This window comes from Ascaphus truei, chromosome 8 (genome assembly GCF_040206685.1).
Source record: "Ascaphus truei isolate aAscTru1 chromosome 8, aAscTru1.hap1, whole genome shotgun sequence".
Lineage (NCBI taxonomy): Eukaryota > Metazoa > Chordata > Amphibia > Anura > Ascaphidae > Ascaphus > Ascaphus truei.
This window is the reverse complement of record NC_134490.1, coordinates 7,884,899-7,905,844: the sequence shown is the minus strand read 5'-3', so window position 1 is coordinate 7,905,844 and position 20,946 is coordinate 7,884,899. Positions and strand designations below refer to the sequence as shown.

Genomic DNA, 20,946 nt, shown 5'->3' with positions numbered 1-20,946 from the left:
TTCAAACAAAATCTTACATGCTAAATACGGGACACTGTAGTGCTAGAAAAGAGTGATAAAACAGGCGCTACTTCGTGAATGAAATTAGTGAAAATTAATTAAGAAAGGTGGTACAGATAGGATTAATAATCCAACCCCTTGCTCAAATACGGGACACTCCCATTGCTGTTAGACCGCCAAGTGTTATCTGAAACGCAGTGATACACCCGTCTTGTGAAACGCACTCACTGCGCATGCGCGGGAAAAGGGTTATAGGCAATAAGTCAAATAACCTCCGTTGCGTGTCTCGGGGCCAGAGGGGGCGGCTATAGTCAATGGAACGCATGTTGAACTGACAGGATGCCGTCTGCGCATGTGCGAACCGCGAGAAATAAATAAATAATAACCGCAACTGCAGGGGAGCTAGTCCTACACGATCTCTGTGTGTCTGCGCGTATGTGGTAATACTGATGTGCACTCTATGTTGAAATAGCCTGTGGCAAGTGAACAAGCTGTATGAAGCAGCTAGCCCCGTGAAGGAGCATAAAGTCAATGGAACGCATATGAAGCTGACAGGATGCCCTCTGCGCATGCGCAAACCGCGACAAATAAATAATGAGCGCAACTGAAGGGGAGCTAGTCCTTCACGAACTTAGTGTATCTGCATATGTGTATTGACACTGATGGGCGCTACATGGTGAGATAGCCCATTGGGAGTTGACAAGCTATATGAAGCAACTAGCCTAATTGAAGGACAATAAAAGGGGCGATACGCCTAAACAGGCTTAACAGAGGCATGTAAATATGCCTGATGATATCTATATTGGTCAAGTATAGTGTCAGTACCAACAACAGTGGCTAATAGCATCATAGGCTGGTCCTAGCAATTTAAAGATCATCAATCATAAGCATGAAAAAATGTGGCACTAACAGAAACACCCATGATAAAGTGCAGTACAGTGAAAAAAATACTAAAAATGTGAACATACAGGCATACCCCGCTTTAAGGACACTCACTTTAAGTACACTCGCGAGTAAGTACATTTTGCTCAATAGGCAAACAGCAGGTCACGCATGCGCCTGTCAGCACGTCCTGAACAGCAATACTGGCTCCCTACCTGTACCGAAGCTGTGCACAAGCGGGGAGACTATAGAGCCTGTTACACATGCATTATTTACATCAGTTATGCACGTATATGACAATTGCAGTACAGTACATGCATCGATAAGTGGGGAAAAGGTAGTGCTTCACTTTAAGTACATTTTCACTTTACATACATGCTCCGGTCCCATTGCGTACGTTAATGCGGGGTATGCCTGTATATACTGAGATGTTCTGGCATGATTGAAAAATATATCAATTATAAATTGATACTAATGACCTGACTGGTGTGGCCTCATTACTCAAGAGCCAGACCACGTATAACAGAGATGACACACATTGCAGATTGGTCGCTGTATAAAACTGAATTGACATATAACATAATTAATTGTGCCTTGGCGCAATTAGAACTGATAATAAATACATCAGATAAAGCTAAAGTGTGTCAGTCCAAACTAATTGCAGTGGTTCCATGTACCATGCTATACAAAGCAACACAAGATGTAATAATCCAAAGCAGATATCAAAATAGTAATTAACTTAATTGATCCATATTATGTAATAGTACATTGAAGAATAACTGCAAAAATCAAAGATCAAACGTCAAATGCAGTTGCTGAAAACATAGCACAACCGGTCATGAGTGCCTGCGAAGAAAGTATGTAATAACCATGCTGATTATATGAACATAATTATATTAACGTCACGAGGTGCAAAGGCAACATGTAAACCAGTGGTGATAAGAGTGCAGGGCATCTATACATGCAAGACAGGTGAGCAACAATACATGAAGAAATCCAGTCCATAATGTCTTTCCTGTGCTGGAGACAAAAAGAATCCTATGATGTACAGGAAAAACGTATAAAAGGACGTTGTACAAAGTATAATCCCGTCCATTTGTCTCAAATCTTGGGGACGAAAAGTCACCTAATATAGATGAGTCGTTGACTGGATGAATCGATCAAAGGAAGCAGCTCTTCCGTCCATTTGACTCAAATCCTGGGGACAAAAAGTCACCTGATGTTGATGAGTCACTGTCTTGATGAGTTGGTCAAAGGAAGCAGCTCAATGCCAGGTCTTCGTTTAGCCCACGTGGACTTAATGTGTCCAACTTGTAGATGGTTCTTGCCTCCAATTGAAGTAGAGCCTTGTTACGATCTCCTCCCCTGGGGGATAACAGGACCTGCGCAATTGGCATACACCGAAGGGTAGCAAGACTGTGCTGCTTTTCTTTAAAGTGACGAGCCACCGGTTGTTGAGTAAAATCTTCTTTATTGTCTGTATCCGCCAAAGCCTTTTTGATGGCAGACCGATGAAGAATGAGTCGTTCCTTCAGCATCCTGATGGTCTTGCCAATATAGTAGAGCCCACAAGGGCACCTGATGAAATAGATCACATATTTAGAGTCGCAGTTCAAAAATTCTTTGATTTTAATGCGATGCCCATGATGAGGGTGTGGGTAGCTTTTGACAAGCACCATGTATTGGCAATTGACACATCCCCAGCATTTGTGAACTCCCGCTGGTCTGGTCAGCCAGGACTGCTTTTTACCATATTTGGAACTTGGATCCGCCTGTGTAAGGAAGTCTCCCAAATTGCGACCTCTGCGATAGCAAAAACGAGGTGGATCCTTAAAAAATTGTCCAATTTGTTTATATATACCATACGATACCGGTTGCAACACGGCATAAAGGGACAGCATTTTCTATATTTGATAGAAGACACAAAAACGACGTTTTGGTCCCCCAGTGGGACCTTTCTCAAGGCCCACCTTGAGAAAGGTCCCACCGGGGGACCGAAACGTCGTTTTTTGTGTCTTCTATGTCTTTTATGATTTACTTACCTGCGTGCTGTCCCTTGATGTCGTGTTGCAACCGGTATCGTATGGTCTGTTATTGCTTTATGGGATAAGCACCAAAACTTATTTACTTGCAAATGGTGTGCCGGTTGTGCATTGGATTATATATATATATATATATTGGACATAGTCCCAGGATAGTGGGCAGCTTTCGGTCTGATTATAGAAGAAAGTGCAGTCATAGTGTAGATGTGATCCGCCCCACATATTCACAGTCACTAAGGTTGGTGGATAGGAAATCCATACCAGAATTTACAAGGGTACTGATTTCCCTCACGACTCTCCTAATTGAGGAACAGGAATATAGTGCAGTTAGTTTGGCTGCTTCAGTCTCCCTCTTAGAGCCTGGAGGCTGGGAGAAAACTGCTGCTCCCTAGTCGGGTTAGATGCCCCCCTCACTCCACGGAAACAGCCTTCACTAAAATAACTGACGACCTCCATGCTGCCAAAGACAGAGGTCATTACACTCTGCTCATATTACTCGACCTCTCTGCAGCATTTGACACCATTGACCACCCTCTTCTCCTTCACATTCTCCATACTCTTGGTATTCGGAACAAAGCTCTATCCTGGATCTCATCCTACCTCTCCCATCGTACTTTCAGTGTCTCTTCTTCTAACACCTCCTCCTCCTCTATTGATCTCTCTGTGGGGGTACCCCAGGGCTCTGTCCTGGGACCTCTTCTCTTTTCTCAGTACACACTCTCTCTAGGTGACCTAATAACATCTTTTGGGTTTAATTATCACCTCTATGCTGACGACACACAAATATACTTTTCAACACCCGACCTTACACCTGCTGTAAAAACCAAAGTTTCTGAATGTCTCTCTGCTATATCATCCTGGATGGCCCTCTGTCGCCTTAAAATCAACATGGCTAAAACAGAGCTCCTCATACTTCCTCCCAAACTTGGCCCTACTGCCTCCTTCCACATTACTGTTGGAACTACGATCCTTCACCCATTAGCCCAAGCACGCTGCCTAGGGGTCACACTCGAATCCTCTCTCACATTCGGCCCTCACATTCAAAACATTTCTAAAACCTGAAGCTTTTTCCTCCGCAATATAACAAAGATACTCCCTTTCCTCTGTTGCTCGACTGCTAAAACTTTGACTCAGGTCCTCATTCTCTCCCGTCTTGACTACTGTAACCTCCTGCTTTCCGGACTTCCTGCCTCTCACCTGTCTCCCCTACAATCTATCCTAAACGCTGCTGCCAGAGTCACGCTACTCTTTCCTAGATCTGTCTCAGCATCTCCCCTCATGAAATCCCTCTCCTGGCTTCCGATCAAATCCCGCATCTCACACTCAATTCTTCTCCTCACTTTTAAAGCTTTACATTCTTCTGCCCCTCCTTACATCTCAGCCCTAATTTCTCATTATGCACCATCCAGACTCTTGCGTTCTTCTCCCCTTTGTATCTAAAGCCCTCTCCCGCCTTAAACCTTTTTCATCGACTGCCCCACACCTCTGGAATGCCCTTCCCATCAGTACCCGACTAGCACCCTCTCTATCCACCTTTAAGACCCAACTTAAGACACACTTGCTTAAAGAAGCATATGAATAGCACTGTGGATATTCTGAACACATGATACATAAAGCTTGGCCCCCTACCGACGCACTTACCAGAACTCCCTCCTACTGTCTCTGTACGTTCTCCCTACCTACCAATTAGACTGTAAGCTCCTCGGGGCAGGGACTCCTCTTCCTTAATGTTACTTTTATGTCTAAAGCACTTATTCCCATGATCTGTTATTTATATTATCTGTTATTTATTTGATTACCATGTGTATGTATTACTACTGTGAAGCGCTATGTACATTAATGGCGCTATATAAATAAAGACATACAATACAATACAATGTGTTGCAGCATCTGAGGATCTATTGGGATGCTTTCCCCATCTGACAGTTAAGGACTCAATATTATCTCTGTGTGTTATTTAAAGTTGGTAAATGGCTTACCCAACCAACATTGCAGATAGAGATATGCATGTGAGTTAGACTCCTGACAGGAGTAGATATTTCTTTTTATGATTTATTTTGTTTGTCAGTTTAACAGTGTTTAAAATGTTCAGTGTCCCAAATAGAAAAATAAACCGCTGAAGGTTGAGGGCTGAGTGCCCCTTGTGTGTATATATGTGTTTGTCCCCCTTTTCTACAAATTAAACACTTGAAGACTGTGTCGCGAAGAACCTGGCAAATGGCAATCCTACATAAAGGGAGCCGTTTGCCACAATAAATATATATATATTACCTTCATGATCATGTTTCTATTGTTGAGTGAAACTGTTACCCAACATGCTCCACATTGCACCTGTTTCAAATAAATACATGGTATAGTACTGTTTTATTCACACCAGATTATCAAATATCACCTTACAATTCCTAAATCTGTGGCTTTCTAGTTCACAAGCTGTTATGTTGGAAAGGGATCTATGGCTACCCATCAAACTAGCAAAGTAAATGCTGAATTGTTTCATTGTCTCTCCAGTTCAGATCACATATAATAATACACTTTAAAGTAAATGAATTGCATTTACAAATTACAGTATGTGCATCTCCGGGAGTCAAAAAAACATGTGCCAAACCACTGAATTCTGCTTTTACAAGAATGGTTTCTCTTAAATGCCCGAAAGTTGACATTTTATTGAAAAATATTGCAACGGGAGAGAAAACTGAAAGTATAATGACAAACTTCATAGATAGAAAAGAGCCGCTGGGAAAATGGTATTTAATATTATTTTACTTTTGCCTTGTGAGTACAGAATTTTTTTCTTATAGAAGTATGTTTTGAAGTTTAAATGGGATGGCATGTTATAGAGCTGTCCCACTACCTGTATCCAGGGCTCTGGCAACTCACTGGGAGTAGAGATGAGTGAAGTTCAAATGTGCTGCGAAAATGGTTTTGAAGAGAGATATTTTTTCTTTTCTCAGGTGTGCTTTTTTGGGGGCTCAGGTGTTTTTCCACAAGTTGTATGAAGATGTGTTTGGGGTGGTATAAATGCTACTTGGGACTCTAGTACATTGTCTCTCTCCTCATAAAGTTTGTAGACACAAAAGGTGTTCTTGCATGGTTTTAGGATAGAATGCAAGGAGCACAGATAAAATGTATGAAGAATGCTAGATAAAATATAGATCAGTCGAAATAGATAGAACAATGAAACAAATTCAGATAAGAAGGAACATCAGATTGAGTTTAAGCAAAATGTGCTATATGCAACAATGTGTATGTAGCGCTGTTTCCCCCACCCTATGGGAAATGTGGTGGCTACTGAGTTTGTGGTGCTTTACCTGTGGCTCACAGGAGGCCTGAACCTCCGCTGCTGGGAGCCTGGGGTGTAACTGGTCAGTCTGGTGACAGCGCTTTCACCTGGGAGGGATCTTGACAGAGCCGGATAACCCCTTCACAGGACCCAATGCAATAAGATCACACACGTGTATTTAATAACAGTTTACTGAACACAAACCACAGAGGGGGATGCAACTACAAGACCAGCAGTCGAGTATTGAAACTTGTGTTGCCAGCTATTTGTAGAAGAGAACCTTGGGGTGCTCAAACGAGGACTCCTGTAACAGCATTCTATGGTTTTGGGTGACGTGCTTTTCAAGTATTTTCTTATTTTCATTTTAGAGCTGTTGTTGTGAAGGAGAGACTTGAGTGACGCGGCCGGAGTTATTGGTGAACGGAAGGAGCACGCATCCACTGGACCCACCCCCTAGCGATCGAACATCCGCCCAGAACAAGCAGGGAACTGCAGGACGTTTTATCGAGTGGCATGGTGCAAAGAACCGACAAGAGGAATCCTGCCGTTGTATCAAATGCTGATTAACGTTTTGAATCTTGTGAGTGGGGCTCTGATTTTACTGTATCCAGACCTGGTTCACTCATAGTCATCCTTCTACATTCATTTATGTTGTTTTAATAAATTAGCTTTTATTTATCTAGTTTAGCCTTGCCATTGTTTGTTCAGTTAGTTTATTTGTCTGTAGTGTTTTGTCTAGGTCGTTTGTGATTGTTCTACTAAGTTCATGTGTGAATGTATAATTGTCATTGACATACTGCACCATAATTTCTTTGTGTTTATTTCACATATTCACCTGTCTACGGAGGGAGTATCATCATTTGGCATCACTTGATTGACTTTTGGACACTACCCTTCAACCATAGGACTAAACAGTCATCGTTTGGACTTGTAAGGCGCCGGTTTCCACTTTTTTTCTTAGTTTACTGAACACAGGTACAACTAGATATAACATTAACCCACATACAATATAGGCCTTGCACAGCCATAGCCCCACCATGCACTCCAACCGTATTGTTCACCCCTGATGGGATTTCCCAAGGTACAGAGGTGCCCCTGGGCACCCGACCTCCCTGGTGTCCAAAAGAGCCAACCCACCCAATGTGTGAGACAGTGCTGCGCACAGTAACTGAAAGTGTTATACTTGGTGCACGTTGTGAGGTACCTGCCCAGGTGCTCCAGCACCCGGGTATGGGCGACAAGCAAAAGGGATCCACTGATCCAGCAACGTCGATGTCAGCGAAGCCTCCGTCTCTGCGTGGGGTGAATTCCGGTAGGAGGGTCTCACCTTTCATAGTCTATGATAGTGTGGTGGTGGTCTTGCCCCAGACCACAGTCCGCAAATCGCTGTGCGGCGTATTCAAATGGCACAATACACCAACGGTATAGAGCTACAGGGGAAATGTCCCTAGCTATGTGTTTCCCTGTAGCAGCCACAATCTGATTAAGTGAGTGTGGCCTATCTTGGACCTTAAGGGTTAATCTGGCCTAGTCTGGATGCTACTGACACCCAGACCCTACCTACCCTTTCTCTATCTTGGCTCCAACTGTCAGAATAAGCGTAACAGTGCACTCACATATTGGGATGAGCTGCAATGGCAACAGTAACAGCTCCAACCACTGCGGCGCAGTGAAATTCCCACTTCCGCATCCGACTCGTGAGGCTGGGTCCATGCTGATCTGGAGGGCTACGGTGGCCATATCCTCACCACTGTCCTCCTCTCCATAGCTAAAGAGGATATGAATGACCGCATCCTCAGTTCTTCGTTTTGCATGTACCACTGTTTACCTGACTAGCCTTCTTTGAATTTAAGCCCTGTGTTCACATAGTACAATTGGGGGATGGGATGTTGTCATCTGATGAATTTGCAAAGACCCTCTTCCAGCTAAAATCACTGCTCCGTATTGAAGGGGTAGAGACAGAGCGCTCAGCTGATCATAAAGTGGATCTTGAAATCTAATCTGCGGGAGATAACCTCATCTTCTCTCAGCTATGCCTTCATTACATGTCCTGCTTCTCCAACTCTATCTTATGAATCACATTGCAATGACATCTTTGTACATGTCACTGCCCTTACTTTCTCCTCTCTCATCCTTTTCATCACATACTTCACTGGGAAACGATCCAGAAGTTTTCATTTTGGAAGAAGTATTAATACAAAACATTGTTCATTGTTAAACACTGCTTTATAACGGAGAGCTGCTGCTCAGTAGGGTTTTCCCTACTGCATTATCACCTCACTTAGGCCCAAATACACAGAGGTTCGTTAAGTCCAGGCTTATAATGTCCGGTTATCAAATCAGTAACATACGTTATGCTCCCTGAGCTTAACGCCAATCCACACAGCTAACTTTATTCAAAAACAATGGCCATTATTGATCTCATTAGCATAGGCTTAACAGCATGTTAAGTTAACATGACTCACTGTTGTGACGATCAGACACAGGCACCGCCCCCGTCAAGCTCCAGTCGGCTGGTTGGCTCCTGCCTATTCCTGCCTGCTGAACAATCCTGCGCCTGATTTTCCGGCCCTGCTATTTAGTTTCAGTCTTTTCCACCAGGAAGTTGGCCAAGCATAGATCTTTGAGACGTGTGCTGGTCACTCTGCCTTGCCTTGCTTATCCTTGACTACTCCGCACTCTCCAATCCCCCTACCTGGCTAAAAAAAGCCTCTACGATCTGTACCACTCCATCACTCGACCTCGGCTTACCTACGGCTATTCTGCCTTCTCCTAACCTCAACCCGGCTAACCATGACTACGTGTCTCATATCCGGACGCGGCTTCGCGGCTTCATGTCGATGTTTATATATCCCCACATCAGCCTCACGATCTAGTCCTGTTTGTGGCGAACAACCATTACAACTGTACCCCCCTCCAGATCCTGAAATATGGGGAGAGAGATAACAGATAACAACCCCTTTAGGTACGACCTAAGTAACACATCATTAAATCTCTGCGTTAACGAGAAACGGGGCTCTGTGGGATGGCGTGGTTACAGGGAACATCTCTTTTGTATATCATTAGCACTAATGTCTTTTATAGAAACACAGGGACCCATTATTTAACACTGCATTAGCAGACTTTGAAGATTAGCACAATGCGTTAACTTAATTTAAGGTCTCGTTAAGTAAATGAAAGAGCTTTGTGGATCTTGACCTAAGATTTAAATATTTGGGGGGACAGACATCAGGACAAAGAATGGCAAAAAAAAATAGAAAAAAATATGTAGTGTAGTAATTTTGTGGAATGTGAAAAGACCAAAAAATTGTGTAAATTGCACTCACGTGATCAGTGAAATTTATCTAAATACACCAGCTTTTTGCATGACTGACCCATCCCTCGAGATGGACCCCTCTCCCATTACCAATAATCACACCATACAACTTCTTGGGGGGAAAAACGATCACAACCAACAAGATAAATATAGCATTTATCCCAACTAGAGACCCAGCGAGATTGCTCCGCCAACATTAATCCAGTGCACGAGGGATACTCTCAGCTCGTGCTTATTAAGCCATAAAGCACCTTAGGCCAAATGACACAGAGCCCCCATATGGAAGGTCACCACCACATCTGCCGCCTAAGGCGAGAATGGTACTGCCTTCACCCAAAATACCATAGAGAAGGTCACCACCACTCATGCAGCCTAAGCCTAAAATTGTGCCACCTTTGCCAACTATCCATTTACACGGTCTGAAATCTACCTCCTGGAGCCAATAACGACTGAGTCCCCACCTCCAGAGTAAACATTACTCCCACCAAAACATTTACATGCTGCGACATATACTGACTGTACTGAGCAGTATCCCAACCCTCTTTCAAAAGCTGCCAATCCTTCATGCCTGATGACAGGGCGGGTTGGTGGGAACCCAGCTCCAGTTGACCCTTGAAGAAAGGAGGAAGGATCCCTCCCCCTACCTTAAGAACTCTTCCTTAACCCCGCCTATGGTCTGACTTCATATTTCCTTAGGGGAGGGGCCACTAACCTTCCCTTACAGGTCCAGGGCTTTCCATCTTCTCACGCTGTCAATACAATTTATACACTTGGAATGTTTCAAAAGAGAAATCAACTTGATACTCTAGCTTAGCGTCTACCGCATCTATCAGACCTCCTCGGTGGCTGTCTGAGTAGCGCAACATCACTTACATTTCACGGCTTCCAGTCTCAGGACTTCAAGCACTATTGAAGTATTTGTACTTTATACTTATTACCATATATGTTTTGTCAATTGGATGCAGCATTGGACACCCCTGTCTTTTGTTGTATATTTAATCCTTTAGACGCCTACAATAGATGTGCATTGAAAAAACAGTCTCATTCATAATAAACCTATGTAAAAACATACCATTTAAACAAATAATATCAATTGTAAAACATTGATACAACGAATGACTCAAAAAGTTAGAATACAAATGAAACAATTAAATCATAAATTATTATTAATTATATAGATATACGAGTCAATGTCTAGAAGTTCAATGTGATGCAAATATTAAAGTGTATAAATATACTACTGAAACTTCGTACACATTGAACGTGTACATAAGAAGGGGGGTCATACCAGCTCTACCTAAGTGTTCACTAATATATGGGGTGGCGGTGCATGGGAAGTGGGGATATATATTTTCAAAATGATCCAGAGGTGATCATAAAAGACATCCCGGTATTGCACTCAGCCTAATTTAACTTAAATCACAATATAAGCCACAAAAACATGTAGCACTCACATCAGGGAGAAAGGTAGTACATGGGATGAAAAAACAATAAAATTTTATTTAAACTCTTCTATAAAAAAGTTAAAAAAGTAGAGCAGTGATCTGCATGGTAGGTAGGACTTCAATATGCTTTGCCCATATGTGGCAGGAGGTGTATAAGGTAAGTATCACCTATCAGATTAGACCTCTTGTATATTTATGTCAGGTCCCAAAATCCAATTAATTATGGGAAGGTCTAGAGTAAATTCCTATGCAATAGGCTGTGATGGCATATATCAGTCCAGTGATCTTAACGGTTATATTTTTTAATTTATTGTTTTTTCATCCCATGTACTACCTTTCTCCCTGATGTGAGTGCTACATGTTTTTGTGGCTTATATTGTGATTTAAGTTATATTAGGCTGAGTGCAATACCGGGATGTCTTTTATGATCACCTTTGGATCATTTTGAAAATACATTGAACGTGTATACTTTAACACAAGCAAAATCTTTAATATATATATATATAATTAATTAATTAAAAACTAGATGACTTGAGGGCTTAAAGCAACAGGGAAAAAAAACAGAAAGATCTAATTAATCATCATGCAAAAAAAAAAGATAAAACAGAATAAGAAAAAATTAAAAACAAAACGACATGAAGCAGGAAATGGAGAATACTGTATACTGTATGTGATATTATTATGAATATTATCCTTTCATTTGCATTCAATAAACATGTTATGTTAGTGAATATGAATTTCCCAGGCTGATTTTGTAAGGGCTAATTCTTTTTATGGGACTGATTTTTTTTTTTTTTTTTTTAAACAAGCTAATTTTCTAAAACATGGAATTATAGTAAACAAAACTACCCTAGATCAATTTCCATGTAAGCCTTGTGGCGTCAGTCTTCAGCCTGGACTACATATCCACATTGTTTCTCTTTGAGAGAGTTTTTGTACTCCATTGCCTCCTATCCAATGTACAGAGATCCTAACTACAGTATCACACACCATTATAAAGAGGCAATCCAGGCGGCACGTAAAATATATCTTTTTTTAGATCTTTTTTGTTTTATATATATGCGGCCTTTGATTACCTTTATTGAAAACGAATTACCTAAACTACCGATTAATTCGTTCTCCTGTACTCGATCAGCAAAGATCCTGCTTCCCAGGGTTCACTTAATGGCTGCCTTTCATTTTCAATCAATCGTTCAATCAGTGTAACTCAGCAGCTACTCTGTATTCTTATATTACTCAAGTAACGTTATCTATTGTTACAGTTTGTAGCTCAAATTGCTGGGAATATTGGCAACAAATTATCCCAAACAGAAAAGTGTTGCAAAGATCTTGCACTGCTGGGGACTTGTGCTAAGACTTGCTATAGAAATCAAAGGATGCTCCTTATATAAAAACTCATTAAAATGGCATTAAGAGTTGAAATTAAAAAAAAATGTAGTAAGTGTTATCTAATACGACATAACTGATTTATTTAAAATAACACATGCAGGATATTGCTTGGATTGCTTTTTTAAACCATTGGTATCTTGTTTATGTTTTACTTTCTATTAGAGAGAAACACTGTGGGTTTGCAGTCCCAATTTTAATGTTCCTAATATGTTCTCTTAATCTTTCTTTTACTGGACTACTTGTCCTCCTTAAATATCGTAGCCCACGGAGGCACTCTAGGAGGTATATTACAAAGGCTGGCTTAAAGTGTATTTTATTTTTTAATGATACCGTATTTCTCTCCTGTTACATTCGAATAAAACTCTTTCGTCCTTTGTCCTAACATAGAGCCACAGATACATGTCACATGGAAAAAGACTTTTGATTCACTTTTTTACCCACTGTTTTTTTTTTTTTCATCTGCTAACTGCAGATTAGACAATTTGGTGCTAACATTTGTTTAAAGTTGTCTGCTTTGGGTTTGGAATTACAATTAGAAAAAGTGTTAAACTGTTTGTTTATTAACTGTTAATCTTACGTTATCAAGCAACAGTTGAAGTGGTGGAGGTGAAGGCAATGAATACAGTAGCTGCATGCTTTCACATTGTATACATTGCATATTAGCCCTGCACCTTTAACACCTTTGCTACCAGTGCAGGCTTCCCTTGCACCCAAGGGGATATGTCACATAATCTTGTACAGTATATTTGCAGATCCATTTATTAAACTTTACATACAACAACATCCCCTGGTTTACATCTTCCGTCTGATTTTCGTTAATAGCCATTTGAGTCCAAGCAAAGTGTGATACAGTACTTTCCTTAGCAACCTTTAAAAACGTATATATTGCAAGATGCCCATACCTGTATAAGGTATTTGTTTATTTCTTTATTTCATTGAGTTTATTCCTACTGACATTGGGTTTGAAAATATATAAGTGATAAGCAGCTTTCTGGGGATGTGTGCCTGAAATATACAGAAGGGCTTTCTGTCTTATCTATGAGAACCGAGGGAGCTAATGCTTCAGAGACCAGAGATTTCAATTAGTACTAATGAACCGGCTCACACTTATCTATGCAGTAGTGGATCTCCTTAAAACCTTGGATTACTGGAGTCCAAATTGTGAAAATCTCACCGGGGCTGAAACACTGTCCTGTGATTTAGCTATAATCTTATCTGCATTGTAAAGCAGTGCCTAATCTAGTTCATTATACACATCTTTATTTGGCGTGGTCAAGGTACTGAACACCACAAAAAGTGTATTTTCTGAAGGTGTGCATGGAAACTTTGGAAAATGTCCATACATAGAACATGTATGAGATGCGCAGGTAATGCCAGTGTTGGCGCGAAACGCGTTAGTGTATCTCTTCGCGGTGTATATATGCCAATAAAGTTTTTGTGCATCCGGCACCAGCAGTCCAGATCTGTTTTCATTTCGATGTGGATCTCCATAACCCGCTCGTCTCTTGTGATCTACCTCGGCACGAGCACGCCAACTTCACGTCGTGGACCGGGATCAGAGTAAGTCACCTCTTCTCATTTTTGTCATGATGACGCACATTTCAAAGGATAGGCATGGATTCATAAGCCGCGGGTTTCGCTCTTACTGTGATTTATAATCGGAAGGGTTCACCTTCATTTGGGACCAGACGATGTGACTGATTTTGTATTCCAGCTGATCATGGCTGCCCTCATAGACTATACACGCACAAATTTTGAGAATATCACTACCGTGGTCTCGACCTCAGCCACCCTGCTGGACATAATTCCTTCTGTAAACGGACACTGAGTGGGCCACATTAGTCTTCTATTTTTATACAGTCACTATCAATGATTCAACATGTCAAAGGTATATGCAGACCATTTTCGTAGAAGCATTGCTATGGAGGATACACCAACATTTCTATAGAACATGTATATTGCACATGAGAGCTCAGAGGCTTTCTGTTTTAGATACTACTGTACAGTAAGTTGCATTAGCAGCACCATGGTGTGTGAATCAAATGTGACATAAATCCATGTCATTTGTTTTATCTCCATCTCAAAGGAAGAACATACCTTGTAACTATGCATCTCAATATCATTTTGTGTTTGAGCAAACAATTCAATTCCTTACCTGGTATCTAAATCAAGGGTAGCCAAATACAGTCCTCAAGGGCCACTAACACGTCAGGTTTTAAGGATATCCCTGCTTCAGCTCGTGGCTCAATCAGTGGCTCAGTCGAACCTGACCTGTTGGTGGCTCTATATCCTTTTCATTTATTAGGAGCAAACAAGAGGAAAATATCTTCAGATGCAGCTTCTCCTATGGTATCCTTTGATGAAGTGACTGGTAATCACGAAACACGTAGGACACCTGCACTTAGCTCTCTATTCGGAGACTCGTTGATAGGACTGAACGGAGGTCCCCTTGCACCACTCGACGAGCTTGAGATGTCAGTGGATTGGCGCAGAGCTTTGTGAACCTACACGAGTCTTTGGCATTTCCATGGGAGTTCCATTCATACCGTGAGGCTCTGAGTTGTCGGAGCAGCAGGACTTCACATGCGGTTGATACAGCCGGCGCAGCACTCACACCTGAATCTCACCTTTACCATCAGTTATGGTATTACGGAGCACCAGGGTGAGCCCTATAGGATCTGGCATCCATAGAGCCCTAACGTTTCCTCACATTCACAGGCACGTTGACATATTGAACCATGCTTAGTCCTTAAGACATATGATGTATTTAGTATAGGTTCCTACTAAACTGAAGTTTACCTTGACAGGGTTAGAAGGCTTGAATATTTTTTTGATCAAAAAATGCAACTGATTGACTCTTTTTTTTTTATAAGACTTAGAATCAAAATGTATCATCTCAGTGATAAATTGCAAGCCAATTTCAGGGAGAGATGGGGGTTTGTATTTGTTTTGCATAAATGTGTGGCCAATGCTTTCTCTAGCAGCATTAAGGTATTGAAAAAGCTATAAAGTTTTACTGATATATTCTGTTATAGGGGTAGGTTTCAGCTCACCCTAATTCTGTTCTGCAAAATAATTAGGTACTCTGAGTTTGCAGAGCTGAGTATTCTGATTGGTTAATAATCAGTGGCCTGCAATCCTCCTGATTACTAATGTATTCCACTGGGGGACTGAATAGGCTTCCTTAAATTATAGAAGCACTTATGCTTTCTATCTATATAAGACAAAAAGATAATGAAAAGAGTAAGAGAAATAATAGACTTTACTGCTGCCTTATTCTTGTAATGAAGATTATAACAAGAATACACAAGGGCACTACCGGAATTAATTCTTTATGGAAACAGGAATCTCTTCAAGAACTTAATCCATCTAGTTACCATTTTAAGGCAGTAATCTCTTGTTTCTATTCAGATGCCATAGTTGGTAGCTAGAAATGCAGTTCAGAGACAAAATTGTAAAGTGATTTTTAAAGCCAGAGTCCTTAAGATGATTTAAACAGTATTTCATTCAATCCCATGCAGCAGGGGACATTTGCATGTGACCGCAAGGCACGGCTAGCTCTGTGATATAGGCACTGGTAATTATAGCACAGTGATTGTACATAGGAAAGAGTACTCCGATGTTTCCCAGAAATGCTCTGTAAAATAGTCTACCCACCACAACATACCATGGTCATTTATCCATAGCTGTGGAATGCTAGATGTGTAGCCTCCATTATGTCTCTTGTTAATCCACATGTGCCTGTGGTTATCGCCGTAGGCTGAGTGGTCCTGAGTATGCATCCCAATTCAACACAGTCTTATGTGTACATTTTCACCACCGTTTCCTTTCCTGTGCCCATCACCACTGGTATCTCGCTGGTATTGGAAAGTCCACTGCATGTACTGTAGAGCCACCAGCTGATCTCCCTGGGCATTCAACTCCAACACTCACTTTTTCATGCATTTGGTAGTTAGCGGTCAGCGATTTCCCCATCACCAATCTCCCGATGTTCTCTACTTTATCCGTACACTTTCTGAGGGGCCTACTGTACTTGAACCATCAACAGACAGTTGATTCTTCTCCCAGGACTACAGAGCTCGGATGAACATTCTTGCATCTCACCAACTCACAATTTCCTCTTGTAGTTGTCTGTTGACTTTATATGGGCAGAAGGCAGTACTGCACGTCGACTATACACGAGTGCTTCTTCCGTGCTATCCCCCATTTTATTGAGTACTCTAAGCTGGAAGTAGCAAAGCAAAATATTACAACAACTATATGCTATGTATCCACTCACAACTAACTGAATAACTATACCTAACAATTCAAAATAAATATAACACCAATATAGCAAATAATGGGGACAAATTAGTCGTCACTCACCAAAAACTTTCATATGTTATATATTCACTTAACCCTAACAGAGTAAGACTACCCAATAAATAAATCCATCTCACCTCTCTATGCAGCAGTACCCTATCCAGGTCCTTTTTTCTGAAGCCTACATGGACTTTTCCCAGACCCGTGCATCTCAATTCTGTCCTCGTTCCTTTCTGCCGATAACAGACTCAAGCTCATTTCATTCAATAATTATTTCTTGCAGGTTCAAACCTTTTCAGAAACATAGGTAAAGCAAATTAACATTCATTGATTTGATATCCATACATTTGTTGCTATATTTACCTTTAATATGTTTATTGTATGGCTACATTTAATTATATATTTAATAAGTTAAATAATCCGTGTTTTATTGTGCACTGAAAATCATATCATCGTGATTCTGATCATTATTTAACATTTCATAATCATGCAGTTTCCCAAATGTACAAAAAATATATATTAACACCCAAATATGTTCATAGTTCTACCGCATAATAGAAAAGAAAGGATCACTGCAGATAGTATAAAATGTAATGTTTTGGTCCTATGTTGCTAAAAATCATCTTTTGCTTTCTTGTGATAAATAAAAGTGATCTTCTTTTAGCATGTAAGTTGTGAAGTATCTCGTTAACATGCACGCTTTCCAATTATCCCAATCGATAAATTGCCCAGAATAATCCCGCACTTCGTCAGCTCCCACAGAATCTCTGTATCACACACATAATATTTGCTTTTAGAAAAGCTTTCAGAGAAAGATCAAAAGCCGTTTTTTTTTTCTCCTTCCTGTGGAGCAAATGTGCTCACGTACAGTATGTCTCAGATATATAAAGCTAGAGGCCTAAATGATTTGTAATAAAAGGTACTGGCAGGAAAGTCGAAAACATTTAGTTCTGCTGGACTTGCTACAACGTGACAAATGATTGAGTAGTGTCAGCCACAGATATCCCTGTGCATTCTGAGATGGAGTTGTTTTCCAGTCCGGTAGCCTGTTTGGTAAGGCCTAACACATGCTAGTTGTGAAATGATAGCACACCCGCTGCACAGTAACAATACATTATCAGAATATGACAGCAGGCTGTTCAGCCCCAGAAGAATGGCTGATGCACAGTCATCTATAGCCGAATGGATGGATCAATCACTTTTATATAAATGTTTTGCTCCTTGCCAGGAAGTTCTTGCAGGGTCGTGTACATGAGTTTTCTTGGGTATTTGTATATGCAATAAATTTATTGAAGGAATTTGCATCCACTATGCCAGTGTTGCTCAACTCTAGGCCTCAAGCCCCTCTTTTCTCCCCTCCTCCCCCCCACAGGTCAGGTTTTCAGGATATCCCTGCTTCAGAACAGATGGCTCAATCAGTCCCTGCTTCAGCACAGGGAGCTCAATAAGTGAGCCACCTGTGCTGAAGCTGGGATATCCTGAAACCTGACCTGTTTGGAGGGGGGCGGGCTTGAGGAATGAAGTTGAGCGCCCCTTTTCTTAACCTAGCAGAGAAGAGAACCTTTATTTATAACAACATTTATATAGCGCCCTAAGCCATTAGTTAGTAAAACAATGGTGGGGTTACATCTGGAACATGTCATGTGATGGGGGCATAGAGTCATTGTAAATAAATAAAATACATGCAGAATACTTATAGGTTTCAGCTTTGGGTAAGAAAGTCAATCAATCACCCAGATGACGCCCCTTAGACATGCCACTGGAATTAGTTCACCTTGGTCGTAGGAAGGATTACCTCTTTAAAGGGGCCCTGCCTCCTAGTACCAGAGATGCAAATGGCAGAGATGTTTCATGGGTTAAGTATATGGTTATTTATTTACAGCCCTAATTGCAAACTGCTTTTTATACATCTGAATCTAGTGAGTAGGCTGAACACTCGAGCCAAGATTACAGCATAAGCCATATTGCTTGCATCCTATACATCTGCACTTAAATTTGTGTATTCTCTTTCCTTTTTATCCCATACATGCTCCTCCTGGATTGTTTGAAATATCTCTAACGTCTTGGAACCCGTGACACAGGTCCCACCAGAGGGTTGAGCAGGGTTATTTAAGTATCACATATCCACTATTTTATCTCATTATCCTATATCACTTTAATTAATATTTTATTTAATCACAATTTTGTTTATATCACTTTAAGTTGTTTAGCGCCTAAGATCACTTAATTCACAAATATTTATTTATAACAACATTTATATAGCGCCCTTATCCAGGGCACTGTGAATTATTTAGTAAAACAATGGTGGGGTAAAATATGGAACATTTCATGTGATGGGCGTAGAGTAATTAATAAGACGTCTTTGTGGAGGGCAGTGGCGGGAACATTATGGTCGGGCTATGGGTCAGGTGCATTGTGAGCGTGCTTGGCTGGTGGACAAGGGTTGGGGTCAGATCTCTGGATTTAGTCTTGTCGGTGGCATGGTGATGGTCTGACACTTTTAGTTAAGGAAGATGTATCTGGTTACCATATTACGTATCCAGTAAAATGATTACACATTAGTAAAATGAAATAACACCGGATAATGATAACCGCCAGCAAAGTTAGATTGCAAGTTGCCTATGGATGTCTGTTCTATCATTCCCAAGTCTTGTATGCTGATTACAATTACTGTTTTGATCTACCATACAGTGAAAATGAAATACTCTACAAAGCTCAGTAAGGTTTTTTTTTCTGTTAATGTTACTGCCATCATAAAATAATATGAACATTGGGCATCGACATTACTCCGTGTAAGAATCAGCCTTACTTCATATCCATATATACTGTGTTATCATTGAGTCAGATGTTATATTATTAAATAATCTAAGCAAATAGAATTTGGGAGACAGAAGACGCATTATTGAGCTTGGATATGTTGTCACTTAGCATGAGTAATGTACGCCAGAAGTTACAGAAATCGTGTTACAGAAAACCTGCACGGCGGGTGCTGGTGTCATAAGACGAACATAGTCCAGGGGTGGGAAACTCTGTTTCTCCGTTTCAGGAAATCCCACTTCAGCACAAGTGGCTCAATCAGTGGCTCAGTCGAAGACTGTGTTCAAGCAGAGACTGATTCAGACACCTGTGCTGAAGCAAGGATATCCTAAAAACCTGACCTGTTGGCGGCCCTTGAGGACTGATTTTGAGACCCCTGACTTAGACCATCATTCTCTTGAATTTGTAATCCTCTGCTCTCCAGGAAGTTATTTTCCCGCATATCTACAGCGAGGCCCCCACATTTTTGCAGGACATATACAGTATTGAACAGACACACCTAGAGATGACATGAGTTGGGACCTTCCACATGAAAGAAATATAGCTAGACAAACTCATTTATGACTCTCTCTCTCTCTCTCTCTCTCTCTCTCTCTCTCTCTCTCTCTCTCTCTCTCTCTCTCTCTCTCTCTCTCTCTCTCTCTCTCTCTCTCTCTCTCTCTCTCTCTCTCTCTCTCTCTCTCATACTAGCTGATATACCCGGCGTTGCCCGGGCGTGGAAGGGCAGGGGGCATGGAGTGGAAGGGGGGGGGGCAAAGGGCAGAGGGGGGGCAAAGGGCAGGGAGAGGGGGGGGGGCAAAGGGCAGGGAGGGGGGGGGGCAAAGGGCAGGGAGGGGGGGACTCAATCCCCCCCCCACACACACACACACAATCCCCCCCCACACAATCCCCCCACACACACACAATCACACAATCCCCACACTCAATCCCCCCCCCCACACACACACACACACTCAATCCCCCCCACTCCTCCCACACACACACTCAATCCCCCCCCCCACACACACACTCAATCCCCCCCACTCCCCCACACACACACACACTCAATCACTCCACCCCCCCCCACCACCACCACCACCAACACACACACACACTTAATCAGTCCACAATTTCACCTGGGCGGGCGACATGCTCCGATCCCCCAACCCCCGATGCTGCTGAAAACGGGAAGCAGACAGGAAGAGAAGGAGGGCTTGTCTGTGTGCAGAAAGAAGCCCCGCCCCCCCTCTGCAGGCCCCACCCCCTCTGCAAGACACAGACATAGAAGCAGCAGCACGGATCTTCTGGCCCCCGCCCCCTCTGCAAGACACAGACATAGAAGCAGCAGCACGGATCTTCTGGCCCCGCCCCCTCTGCAAGACACAGACATAGAAGCAGCAGCACGGAGTGCCCGTTCCCAGCTCTGGCCGCCCCCAGGTTTCCCTGCAAGCTGCTCGCGCCCCCCCTACATAATCGTGTATAATACATAATACA

At 41.8% G+C, this 20,946-nt stretch overlaps 1 long non-coding RNA gene across 1 annotated transcript; it reads right to left on the bottom strand.

The window, feature by feature from the left end:
- Window positions 1-15,833: 15,833 nt before the first annotated feature.
- LOC142500867 (uncharacterized) lies at window positions 15,834-20,673 on the bottom strand. The gene is made up of 3 exons (XR_012803322.1): window positions 20,589-20,673; window positions 16,794-16,947; window positions 15,834-16,579 (listed from the first exon to the last, which is right to left on the bottom strand). It is a non-coding gene; the product is annotated as an uncharacterized LOC142500867 (long non-coding RNA).
- Between the last annotated feature and the right edge of the window lie 273 nt (window positions 20,674-20,946).